The 13,694-nt window shown below is 28.3% G+C and overlaps 1 protein-coding gene across 4 annotated transcripts in view; it reads right to left on the bottom strand.

Annotated features, from left to right (window-relative positions):
• LOC129969601 (sodium/potassium/calcium exchanger 2-like) overlaps window positions 1–13,694 on the bottom strand; it is a 380,277-nt gene that overhangs the window by 285,130 nt on the left and 81,453 nt on the right. The gene's annotated exons all lie outside the window — the stretch shown is intronic.

Here is a 13,694-nt window from a genome sequence, read left to right on the forward strand (position 1 = left end):
GCAAGTTGTATATATTTTTTATGTTGAATATAATAGTTAAAGATGAGGAATACATATAAATTTATAATAAGCAATATCTATGAGGGTGCTAAATTATTTATTAGCTCAATTGATATAGTATCCAAAACAGGATGGATTAATAATTCGCATTATGTAATATGTCAAAATGACCATGCCGCAAAAAATTTAAATTTGAAAATTCTTAAGCATTGTTTATATCTTATTGATGACTGCCATGATCAAGGAGAAGGGAATCTCTAGAGATAAGTTTACTTACAGGAAGTAGAATATTCACATTAATTCTTTTAATGTTCACTCAATCTGAAATAATTAGTAAAAAAACATAATAATTAGGAGCATTATTCATTACAATGCTTCATTTCTCCATAATAACAAAATTTACATTAAAAAAAATTGGTCAGTACTTTTACTTGAATTATACAAAATGGCTAATCAAAAGCAAAATTTGAATTTCGCCCACCTTCCTAGCTGCAATCTCGTTTTTACTTTCTTTAGCTATCCAGCAGGGGGGTGGGGGCATCTCATCCTTGAAATGAGGATGAGATGCTTCCGGCATAGTGGTTGGATCTCACCATCTCGGAGGGTAGAAGAAAAGGTGTGGGTCTGGCTCCTCCCATCGATGACGGGACGTACTTCCTTAGGGAAGGGTTATACCGTGGCCGGTGTTGGTCCTTAGGACTCAACTACAGTTCCCGCCAGTGTTGCTGTAGCGGCGGTCCGGTCATTCAGTATTTTTTATTCGTGTGCCTTCGAGTGGGACGGAGAGTTAGTGATCTTTAGCTAATCAAGCTTTACATACATATAGGCAATAAATAGACACTTGTAACCAATTTAACTTGCTTTCGAAATCGAATCTTATATCAACATTTCAATCACAGCGAGATTATAGACTTAAGATCTCAATCACTCATCATTTCGATGCTAGAAAATATTTTAATACTTTCTAAACTTAATTATCAGTTAAATGATTTAATTAAAGAAATTTCGATTCTTTGACAGTATTGCCATCTCGTAATAAATTTGGAAAAGAAATTCCAAACTTCCATAAATTTTTTTAATGTTATCGTAAATTCAAAAGATCCAAAATAGAAAAAATAAATTTTAAAAAAATCTAAGCTTTAATGCAGTACATTAAAACTTAGTATTTTATTTGTAAAACATTTTATTTCAAAGTTTTATTATTTATTTTTTATTTTTTAACATTTATTATAACTAAGGCCACTGTATAGCCACACTGTAGCACGCACCTGAACCTTTTTCAAGGAAATTTTTCTGCTTCTATCAAAAGGTTTTCAGTGATTTTCCTCTCGCTTTCTTTGAGTCTCCTTTATACGCCAAGTTTTTCAAAAGAAAAAAAGGCACATCTAAACCGTTTTTCCTTGGCGAAGAAAATATCTGGGGAAGTTGGATTCATGCTTCAATGAATCAGAAGTATAGATTTTCGGAAACTAAGCTCACACATCAATCGCCTCCCCCCTCCCCCCCCTTCTACATTTTTTCTAACCCTCTGTCTATTTTTTTTTTCCTTCTTTTTTTCTAAAAGAAAAATTAGCTTTTGTAATCTTCTTGACGGAATTCCATAAGCATGACATGGAGCAAACCAACCAGACTCAACACAAGTTCCACTTTTTTTCAAACTTTTGAATAGCGGAAAATCCGGGAAAGTATTTGAGTAGTTTAAAAAAAAGCAGCATATTATTCTTTTATGTAACTTATTTCGATTTTTTTTAACTCTTTAATCCAAAAAAATCAAGATAAAAAATAAATTGAAATAAAAATTTCTGTCTGAGTCAATAAAAAATATTGTTGTACTACATTAAAAATTATTTAATCAGATCCATTTCCTGACCTAAGCTTGTTGAAATTAGATTATTCTAATAAAGATTCAGTCATTAATTTTGTTTTCACTAAAGAATTTTACAGCCAGATATCAAAATTGCTTTTTAAAACTGCTTTATTTAAGAAATTTGATTATGATTTCGAAATTTTCAACACTTCTTATCACTCATAATAAAGCAATGCGTCTTTCTATTTACTCATGTTATTTCTAAATCTATTTGAATTAAATTAAATAAACAAAGTTTGGTTGCAATTTTAAAAAAGCTGATTTTCTTTTTACATTTGACGAGAAGAAATTAACACAGAAAAATTAATGAAATTATCGAAATTACAAAAAAACTCATTGAGTTAAACAATTAAATTTTTAGAAGTGTTAAAATAAAAATTTTGTTGGTTTAAGAGTAAAAACATAAAATAAAACAGTGAAGAGGGTGTGTGCCTTGATATCATGTCTGTCAAAATCATTTTGTATGTCTCAAAATATTCGTTCGATTCTATTGAATCACAGGTCCAGAGATAATTTTAAATTCAAAATTCAAAAATTGACATTTTTATCGATTCTAAGCCATCAAAAAAGGATTAAAGTCAGTCGAACAAATTAGCATATTCTTATTCCTACAACCTTTTACAGAAAAATAAAAATTTTAAATACTAAAGAAATAATTGTAATTGTAAAAATACATTTTTGATAAAATATGTATTAAATATTAATTAAATAAAATCTCCCTTTTTTAGATTTTATTCTATTTTATTGTAGAAATTCAGCTTGCAGTACAACTTTTGTTTATGCGAGTAAAAAAAATGAAATAGTTCCCTCTTTATAAACCGATATGCTGCTTTCCCATTGGCCCATTTCCGAATCTAAGTGCAATCGTGTTTTCTAAATTACAGTCGATTGGATTTTGGGGCTACAGTGCAAAGTTCCATACTTCTCATCTGTCGTTTTGTCTCATAAATATTATATACAGGGTGGACAAAAAAATCCGTAAAAACTTTAAAAATTTATGAAATTCAGAAAATTAAACAAAATAAAAAACGGTTTGTAAGTTTGGCATCTATAAGTCGCGGGATTTTTTTTAGGATAAGAACAAAATAATTAAAAAAACATCCGATAGATGGCGTTTTTCTTAGATAAATGAAAGAAAAGACACGCAAATAACAAAAATAATGCTACCAAATCATTTACTCTAGCAATACAGGTTCCACACGTCCATCACTAAAAAATTTTGTTTTGAACAATCCAAAAAAATTTTGTTTTGAAGTCAAAAAAGAAAGAAGAAATGATTGGCCGAGTGCAAATTTTCTGATGTCTTCTGATGATGATTAGATGTGTGCCAAAAGTGGCGTTACACCGGTGAAAAGCTCATAATTAAAATAAAAAAATAGAATTTAAATAACTATCAAACTGGCTATTCAAAAATAACTTTGATATGCATGTGTATTAGATGCAAAATAAGCCAAATGCAGCGTCAAAAAGAAAAATAAATAAAGAAAGAAGCGGGCATAAAAAGGAAAAGTGAAGAAGGTCTAAATGATTCAAGCAGAAGAGCTTACATAATATTCTACAGTAAAAGTGTCATTGAAACATAATTAGTAAATAACAAAATTTATCAAAAATAGGCAGCTTAGCTTTGAAAACAGAAAAATAAAAGTAAAATAAAAATTTATGCAAAGAGAAAAATAAGTAAATGAATGGAAAAATAAAAAAATAAACACGAAAAATAAAAAATATACATTGGATCAGTCTAAAGTAGAGTCCATGATCTGGAAGAGAAAGCTAGATAAAAAGTTCTTTTTTTGCATTTTTTTTTCTTATACTCACAAGATACTGTCCACTTTTAAAGGTGCTTGACTTTCTCTGTGTATAATTTGAATTACATTTTTCGGAAATCTCCACTTTTTGCAACATTGTAGCAAAGGAGACAAAAATATTTCATCGCTGCTAAGTTTAAGTTTTTTGTCAGCCTTACTAAAACATGTTTGGTGACACTTAAGAATTATGAATTTTATGCCTTCTCAGATGCAAATTAGTAAATTATTCTAAATTGACTATTTCATTAAATGGCCACATTTACACCTTATATTGCTGTTAAAGAATATGATTGATAAATAATGTAATTTTTGAATCATCTAATTTTAAATATCGAAAAAAAGTTCAAATGCTATTAAAAAAAAGGTAATGTTTTTAACTCATTGCTACAGATACTGCAAGTCTACAGTCTTTGTAACTGTATTATCACTGATCTAGCCAATTTCTTAAAGGACTTTTACTTCATTCTTATTATTTTTTTAAATGAAATTACTTCCCCAAAAATTAAGAAATCGAATTGTTCCCAAAAGAAATTTTCCATACGCATAATCTGATAGTTTAGTTTTTTTTTATATATATATTTGCATATTTAAAAAATATTAAATAGATTTTCATTTTTATAGATGTTTTACAAATGTAAAATAGGAATGCCTATATATTTTTAAAATGAATACCCATTCTCCTTTTTACCTAAAATAAGTATACATGAAAATATAATGAATAGTTACTTGTACGCCTTTTCAAAATTATTTAAATAAATCGGTGAAAAAAATCAAAAAAAAAAATTGTATATTCCATTCATTAAGGCAAACTAAACGGCGCAAGAGGATGAATAGAAATGATGCAAGTGGATCATAAATAACTTCATGGTCAAAATGTTTTTATTACTTCAAACATTATTCAGCTTTTGAGTTTGAATAGCAGCTCATTTCAACTTCCCAGACTTTCTGAAATGTTTACGTAATGATGTTACTTGGCGTAAACGATCTTTCATTTCGCATGCTACACTAAACCCGAAAGCGGCTTACCTATCCCGGTTACAGTTAATCAACGACGGCTCATTATCGAATGCAACAGAAGGCTTGCTCACTTTCTGCAGCCATTTAAATCGCTAACGCAGGCTCGAACACGAAAAGTTCTAATCGAAAAAACGGCTAATGAGCGTTCTGCGAAAAATGACGATTTCGAATAAACCACGCGTTGATAACGAATGTGTTAGAGGCTACAATGGAACGTCGACAAAAGATGGAGGAAATGAAAGGGGTAATTATCGTCTGACCCGGAATCAAATTCGAAATGAAAGTTATCGAACGAGTCTTTTGACAAAGGAAGAGGACAAAGAGAAATAGGGGATATTTTAATGAATTAGGAACATTTTAATTGGTTTGAAGAAAGCTTCATAAAAAGATGGAATACATTTTTTTTATTTAACTCTTCAAAGAATCTTCGGACTCATTAAGGTTTTTGAATTAAAATCGATTGCCTCTAAATATAAATTCTATTTCTTGAATTTTATGACAGAGAAATATTCTTAATAAACTATATTTTAAAAATTCCATATCAGATTCCTAAAAAAAATACCATTTTTTCTGTTTTGTATGAAATTTAAACATGAAAAGAAACGCATAAATAAAAAAAATTCAGATTTACTTCCTTTTTCCTTTTTTTATTTATTTTACACTATAAATTAAGTGAATAATGCCATTCTTAAAGATTCTAAAATTTTAAAAAAAATCAATTGCCAAATAAAAGAAAGTGATTTAAAACAGACAAATTTATGAATCAAAAACGGCACGTTTCCTACTCTCTTATGTTTTTTATAATTCTCATAATTGAAATGCTGAATAGAAAGATGGATAAAAAAAACGTCTTTGAATTAAAATGTTGACAAAAAATTCAGTTGGGGTTTTTTTCCCATCCTTTGTTGCTTTCTAATTAGTTTTTTTTTATTTATTTATTTATTTGTTCATTTTCATGAAACCACAGGAAGTTGCAGCAAGCATTCATTATTACTAGTTTTTGTCATATACAATTGATACAAAATTCCACATAAATATTTTTTATGAAAACTATTCTGAATTCATTACCGGTTTTAAATAAATGATGCAATCTGTTAAACTGGAAAATTCATTTGAAAATTTCAATAATTTTTGTATTTGAAAAATAAAAGAAAAGATGTGTATTTTATTTAAAAATGATTTACTAGCCGGCGTTATATCAAGCAAGATTTTTTTTATTAAAGGTTTTTGATATGTAATAATATAATCAATAACATATTCGCTGCAAAAACGTGCCTTATAAAATAGAATAAATTAATTTAATTAACAATCTCCACTGACTTCGAATAGTATAGAATGCAATCATTATCAATTAAAAGATTTTAAAAAATTCTAAACATTCCATTTTTTTTTCCAAATCATCAGATGAATATAGAATTTGAATAGAAAACGATAATGAATAAAATTTCAAATATTTCAATGAATGCTGGTTTTAAATTAATGACGGAACTGAATTACCAGAAGGCGATTTATATATTTTCAACTTGCGATCAATTTTCAATTCTATTGAAAAATGTTCTTTGAAGTTGGTAGCTTAAAACTTTCGTTTCATCTTTAAGAACTCTTGAATATGAATTTTGCAGATATCCCGCACAAGCAGTGGCTTGCGATAGAGCGAAAGAGGGATAAGAGGGCCCGGGGCTCCAGTCTTTGAGAGATCCATGAATACAATAGAGGAGGGCATTTGTTTCATTTAATAGAGCTAGATATGATGAAGTGGTGGGGAAAAAATAATATAGTCTGGGCATTATTTTATTGCGCATCTTCGAAAATTCATTTTGGAATGCGAGAATTTGGTAATACTCAAGTTAAGGAATAGAATTTGAACATCTATCTGTATTACTTAGAACTTTTTTCTTAGATTGGTTTGGTTTGGTTATATTAACGTCCCGTTTGAAGCAACACTAGGGCTATTTTGGGACGGACCTCGTCATTTTGAACCGCGGTCAGATGACGAGGACGACACCTGAGCTGGCACCCCTCTCTCCACACCACATCACACCAGCGGGAGGACGTTTGTCATGACGTATTTAACGTGCAACAGACCCCCTTACACGACGGTTATTCGGTGGAATCGAGTCACGAACCTGAAACCCTCCGGTTCCGAAGCCGAGACCTTACCACCAGGACACCGCAGCCTAACTTTTTTCTTAGAATTAACTTATTATTTTAAATAATAATTTCGAATTAACGTTATTTTAATTAATGATTTAGAATTAATTTGTTTAAATGAACTAAAATTCCATCACCTAAAATTCCTCAAGAAGAAAATGATGGAATGTATTCTTGTGGTGTAAGAAATAGGGATACTTTTTTGCTAGCCATGATTCTTTCATAGAAGAAAGAGTCGTGGTAGTGCTATTCTGTATAATTAGTTTGATTTTACTAGAAAAAAAACAAATATTTCTTTTCTTTATACTTACGGAATGTTGCGATGTTCAGCTGCAATGTTGCTTTCAGTAATGTTGATAAATAATTTATTAATATTTAAAAACAAAATTTTATCTTACCATATTTCAAATTATTTAAGGGAATTAATAAATTATTTAGTGTAATATTATTAATTCAAAATTTTTTGGCAATGCAATGGCGCTGAGAATTTCAACTGCATCTTTATTTTAACAATCTAAAAAATAGTTTTGTGAATGTGTTAATTAAAATTGCTTTTCGGTTTTTTTTTCTGAACGTTTTCACTCGGATTTTAATGCTTTAAAAACATTCATATTACCTTGAGCATATTTAATATTAAAAAGTAATTCAGGCTTTTTAATTTCTAAAAAATTTATAATTTATGAGTTTTATTTTCGAATCTCCATTACGAATGGTCGATGTTTTTGATCTAACATACCAAATCTTTTACCTTTTAAAATAAAATGATTAAAAAAAACATCTTTTTAATATTTATTATTATTATAAACAGCAATAAAACAAAGTGATCTGCAATATTGTTATGATATTTTCAAACACTATAAAAATACTGCAGAATATCGTAAATTTAGTTTAGTTATATCAACGTCCCGTTTAAAAGCAACACTAGGGCTATTTTGGGACGGACCTCGTCATTTTGATCCTCGGTCAGATGACGAGGACGACCATAACGGATATAATTGATTCAACATTAAGCTAAATTGATTTGACCTCATAAAATTGACCTCTCAATAAAATTTTATGTAACTGATGATAATTTTGAGATTAATGGTGTTTTGGTGTAAGATAATTGATAAATTTTGTTCTTCTTCCCTTGGTTTTTCGTTCAGCTGATTAAACAAATCATTTCAAAATACCATTTATGTTACCAGTATGAAATTATTTGTATGAATAATGTGTTATTCTTGTGATAAAAAAAATTTCTTTTAAGGTACAGAAGCTGCCGTTCATTTCATATGATTATTTCGGGACATAAATTTTGATAACATCAAACGAATCATAAAGTAATTGAATTAACCGAGATCTCAAATATTTTTAATAAATAAAAAGAAAAGTAATTAAATTTTATTATTACTTTTTAATTTATTTCTAAAATAACGATTTAAAAGGTTCTTTAATTATAGCTTATTAATAATTAATTCTTAAAAGTTCGCTAATATATTGTTCTAATTTATATAGCTTATTAAAAAAAATTTTGAACGATGCCACGCTCTTCATTTCAATATATCAATGTCCTTGATTTATTTCGACGTTAATACATTCATCCCCATTAGAATTTTCAATGTTTGGTCTTGTTCAGAAAAAGATCATAGTATTTCAAAATTTTACATGGAAGAGGCTGTGAAATTTTCAACTGTGCCTCAGCGCTGTGTTAACTCATATTAGATAAGCTTTCATACTGTAAAAATCTTCAACTTTATCTTTAACACTTAAATCATTTTTTCGTCCGTTTTGCTTTCGTATTTCAATCGCAAGCAACTGTGGTTTATGGCGGTTCAATAGATTTCAAGCCAGGCCCGGCAGTCCTATTGCTCCTTCGATCCAATCCATACAACTTTAGTTCATTCTTCTCGCCTCAAAAAAAAAAAAAAAAAAAAAAAATCTTCACTCTATTCCATATGAAAAATGACTCCTTAATATTTCCTTACAAGAAATTCCATGAATTTAAATCACTAATGCTAGTCTAAAATGATGAATTGGTCAATTCAGTACTTCATAACTAATAACATTAAGCGATATATTGATCACACTAATCGAGTATCTTTTAGTGCATTTAAAAAATCGTGTTTTGGACAAGAGGATTTGAATACAACATGTATATATATATATATATATATATATATAAAGAGAGAGAGAGAGAGAGAGAGAAGCTTTCATACTGTGTACATATATATATATGTGTGTGTGTGTATGTGTGTGCGTGTATGTGTGTGCGTGTGTGTGTGTGCGTGCGTGCGTGTGCGTTATTTATAATATGTATAAAGCGACTGATAACATAATAGTTAATGACGTTTACTACATATGACTAAGTTCGGGATGACGTTTTCAAAAACTTTCATAAAATATTTACATTTTATTATTTTTTTTAAGTAAAATGAATTAAAAAAACTATGAAACAAAAATAATCATTTTGACATTTTAAAAAAATTATTGCTATAACGAGGCATAAAGTAAAACCTACTGGTTTAATTTATCAAATTATATCTTCATAATCTAACAAATAACTTAAGAAATATATTTTCTTGTTTTCTGAACTATGAAATAAGCTATATTTCTATCAAATATTTAAATACTGGAAATCGATTGAATAAATAATAAATATTTTCATATTTTCGTATTACGTAGCCTTAAAGCGGTAATAAAATATTTTTAAAAGAACAGATTGCTTATTCTATAGTTCAGAATTACAAAACTTAATTTAAAAAAATATGCTACCAAATTTCAAAAAGAAAAGTATTCACTGGATTTTTCTTTATTTTTAAAATTTTATATCAATTATCTCTGCAATAATATGAAAAAAAATATATTAATACTTCACATTGCGCATGTGTATAAAACGCAGTTACTAAAGCAATGAGAGGTGTTACCATTAAATTTACATTAAAATATTCTTGACAATTTTATTGAAATTACAGAACAACTATCAAGGAAATAAGTTTGGTATCACTGAAAAAAATTCATTTTTTTAGTTTGTAAGTGGTATAGAAATGTTTTTTACGATAATATCCTTCGAAATAATTGATGAAATAGATTATAAAATTTATATTAATTTTTCATTAACTAAATATCTGATTAAAATTTTTGAAAACACTTTCTCTATGGGTATCTAAAACTCTAGGGGAATTTATTTACTCCAGATTTAGTAATTCTTGGTCCAATGCCTAATAAATTATTTGAATGATTTTTGGATCTGACATATCGTATCATGCACATCGCATGCCGCCCTTTGTAGATAGTACGCAGCCTAAAAAGCGCCATAAGTTAAAAAATACCATAAACAGAAAATAAAGATTTCAGATAGATTGCCCTACTATTCAATGTCCAAATACACTTTTTCTTTTAATATCGAAACAAAGTGCTATATTTAGATTTTCGAAAGTGACTGTAACTCTTGTAAAATATCTAAAAAGGCAATTTTAGAATTTTTGTTATACTTCAATATATATTCTCGCAAATAGAATCTGGAAAGGGAAAATATAGTCAAATCTTAGGTATAATGGCGTTCTGAAACAAAATTTCCCTATAATAGAGTGAAAATTGAAACAAATCTCAAATTACCCATCATTCAAATAAAGTGTTTCGATATATGGCGCAATCCCATTTCTAACTTCGCAGTCTTTGGCTCAGAAAAATTGGCAAGGCTTAAAAATAAGCAATAAAACAGAGCAAAAATTGCAATTTCTAGATAACCGCTGATAAAATTATTCTCTTAAAATACGATTTCAACATAACATAGGAATTAGCCAATTATTAAATAATTAATTTTAAAAAATTTGGATGTGAATTTTAAAAAATTTAAGCTTTATTAAATTTTGTGTAATTTTCTAACTTAATTTGAATTTTAATTACATTTAAATTATAATTCATCGCTTTCGAAGGCTTAATTACTTTCTTTCTTAGAATATTCATTGTAAACAATTGAATTATTTTCTGTCCTCGTGCCCTTTATAATTTTAATTTAAAAATTCCAGATTCTTAATTAAAATAATTATTTTCTTTTTAATGCACTAATTAAAGTTGTTCTAAGGAAATATTTTTTTATTAATAAATAATCAGCTTTGACCACCAGTTGTTTGTCTGGACTTACAGTTGCTAAACAACTACAATTGAATATTTTGTGCAATTGGTGTTAACCTATGAGCCAGGATTCTCCCCAGTTCTCTGACTCGGACCCTTTCAGGCGCGTAGTTGAAATTTAGGTTACATGCGTGAACAATAGCGCATATATTAGGGACTATTCCATTCTGTTTACAAAAAATTACCCCGGATTCATTTTTTAGACTAGCGGGCTTATAGTTAATGACTTCCTCATTGACTTCCTCAACAAAATATTTTTGTTGAGGAATTATTATTAATTATTTTGAATTTTGATGTGTATATATATATATATATATATATATAACCAATCTAAAGTAAGAAATAGTTTGAAAACGAAACTAAAATGAAAACGAAATAAAACAGTTTCGAAATCGCAACTAAAATTCATTACCTATTTAAACTAAAACCAAAAAAGAACTTCATAGTATTTAGAGAGCGCAATTGCAGCTACTTCTAAAACACAGATGAATTGATACAAAAGTATTAGAATCAAGTTAATAGGAAAATCAAAAAATCAAATAAAAATTAAACCAAAAAAATTATAAAAAATATTTTTAAAAAATATTAAAATATATATATATAAATCCGGCCTGAAGACTTATTCAAGAGTCACCCTCAGGCAGGGATTCAAAGAAAGGGATTTTTTCTGTGAGGAAATACAGACATTTGTCTAATAATGATTCCTCGTGACCCGAGAATCCCCTGAAATTATGCTCAAGAGATATACCATTTTAACAGAAAGGAAATACAAAACAACAAATTAGAAGAAAATAATCACTACAAAGTAAAAATACAATAACAAAAATAACAATAAAAACAAAAATAGCACTAAAATTAAAAACGAAAAGTCCAGTACATACCATCAACAGTCAAGGAAATTTTAAGCTATCGATTGTGATTCGCGCTTTTTAAAACACTAACGGTAAATTATGTAAACAGATGTAGGCACCCAGCGCCATCTATTGAGTGATCCAATATGCAAGGAAAGTTCTATTTTTATTCAAGCCCAAGGATTAATCCCAAACTATACCTTGTTTAATTAAAAAACTGACATTACAGTAATTTCTAGGAAATTCATTTTTAATTAAATTTTTAAGGAGGTTGTTTGATGCTTCAATATAGGAATTTTTATTATTGCAAACCCTTTTGATCCTCTTAACTTGTGAGAAAATTGTAAATGTAAATATATTTTAGCAGATGCATGGCCGAGAAGAAGGAATTTTTGAAATTTAACTTCGATTTATTTCATCCCAGGAGGCATAATTTTCCTACAAAGAATAAGCGACAGTAAAAGATGCGTCAATCTAAACCGTGACACAAGATCAAAAGAGACAGATATTTTTCCCTTCATGGATTTTAATATGAGATTTTCATAAAGATTTCTTTGACATGTGTGGTCTTAGGAAAGGGAATCTGAGGTATCTTTGAAAGAATATTATAAGCATTAGAGATTTTTATCCCTTCAATCGGAGCGTGAGAAAATGCTGAAGTCGTCAGTGTTCTAGAGCGCACGTAGAATTAATTAAATAAAAGGATGGGAAATGAGTCAGGAAATAAGAGAACACTTTAGAATGAAGTTAACATAGCGTCATTTGAAATAAAAATTAGGAAATTAAATAAGATTTAAATTAGATTAAGAGATATATAATTCATGCAATTTTAAAAGCCTTACATTGCTCTATTCATTACAATGCGCATTTCCCTGTGTATATCTTTATAATTCCTATAATATCAAAAGAAAGAGCAGCACTGTTTAAACATGGAAGCACAAAAAAAATTTCATCATTGTTTAATTATAGATAAAATTTTAAACGTATTCTTGTAATCTTATTTTATACAGAAAACCACTTAGCAGTATGGAAAGGCAAGATGTATCTTCATATTTCCACCAGTAACAATGGAAGAAAAATCCACAATGTGGTATTTGTAGCAATAACGAAACCGATTGGAGTTTCATATCAGCAATGAAACAGATTGTTGTAAAATAAACTTCAAAATGTTTTTAAAAATTTATTGAAAATAGAGAAAAACTAAAAGGCAGCAAAATCGGTATCATTGATACAAAAATTATTTTTGTGCAGTAATATTTTAAAATATTATGGTGAAAATTTCATCAAAATGTCGCTTAATTTTAAATTAATTAAAATCATTAGACAAATTTTTAAAAAGTCGCCCTGAAGCGAGCGTTCTCCTTCTACAAATTACAAATGTGCCAAATTTGGTAGCTCTAAGTCAAATAGTCTGGCCTTTAGAGACCAATATACATATATTCTTATAATTTGCAGGGATTAATTACTTCATTTTTATAGTTAATTATACAAATAATTTGTATGAGTATAGCTAATGAATGACTCTTCATCCAATAAATCAAAATAAACTGAGAGTATTAAAAATGAAATATGTTTTAAAAATTATAATTATAAAGACTACAGAATTTCCTTTTTACATTCAACGCTAGAGAGAGCTTGTCATGTGGAATAAAAAATTAATTAATATTAATCGATGATCTGACAATTGAGTTCTGAAAATATCAAAGTATTGTATTGTTCTCAAGAGCTCGCAGGTACAAAAAAATTTAGCGCTGTGTCACAGAAGAATATGCCTAAAGAAATAGGTTATAAAATAATATTTTTTTTTTTAATTTTACATTTATAACAAATATTAAAATAAATAAAAACATGTAAGAAATAGTTCAGCTAATTAATTTCTTTAAACAGTAC

The sequence above is a fragment of the Argiope bruennichi genome, chromosome 5 (assembly GCF_947563725.1).
Source record: "Argiope bruennichi chromosome 5, qqArgBrue1.1, whole genome shotgun sequence".
Lineage (NCBI taxonomy): Eukaryota > Metazoa > Arthropoda > Arachnida > Araneae > Araneidae > Argiope > Argiope bruennichi.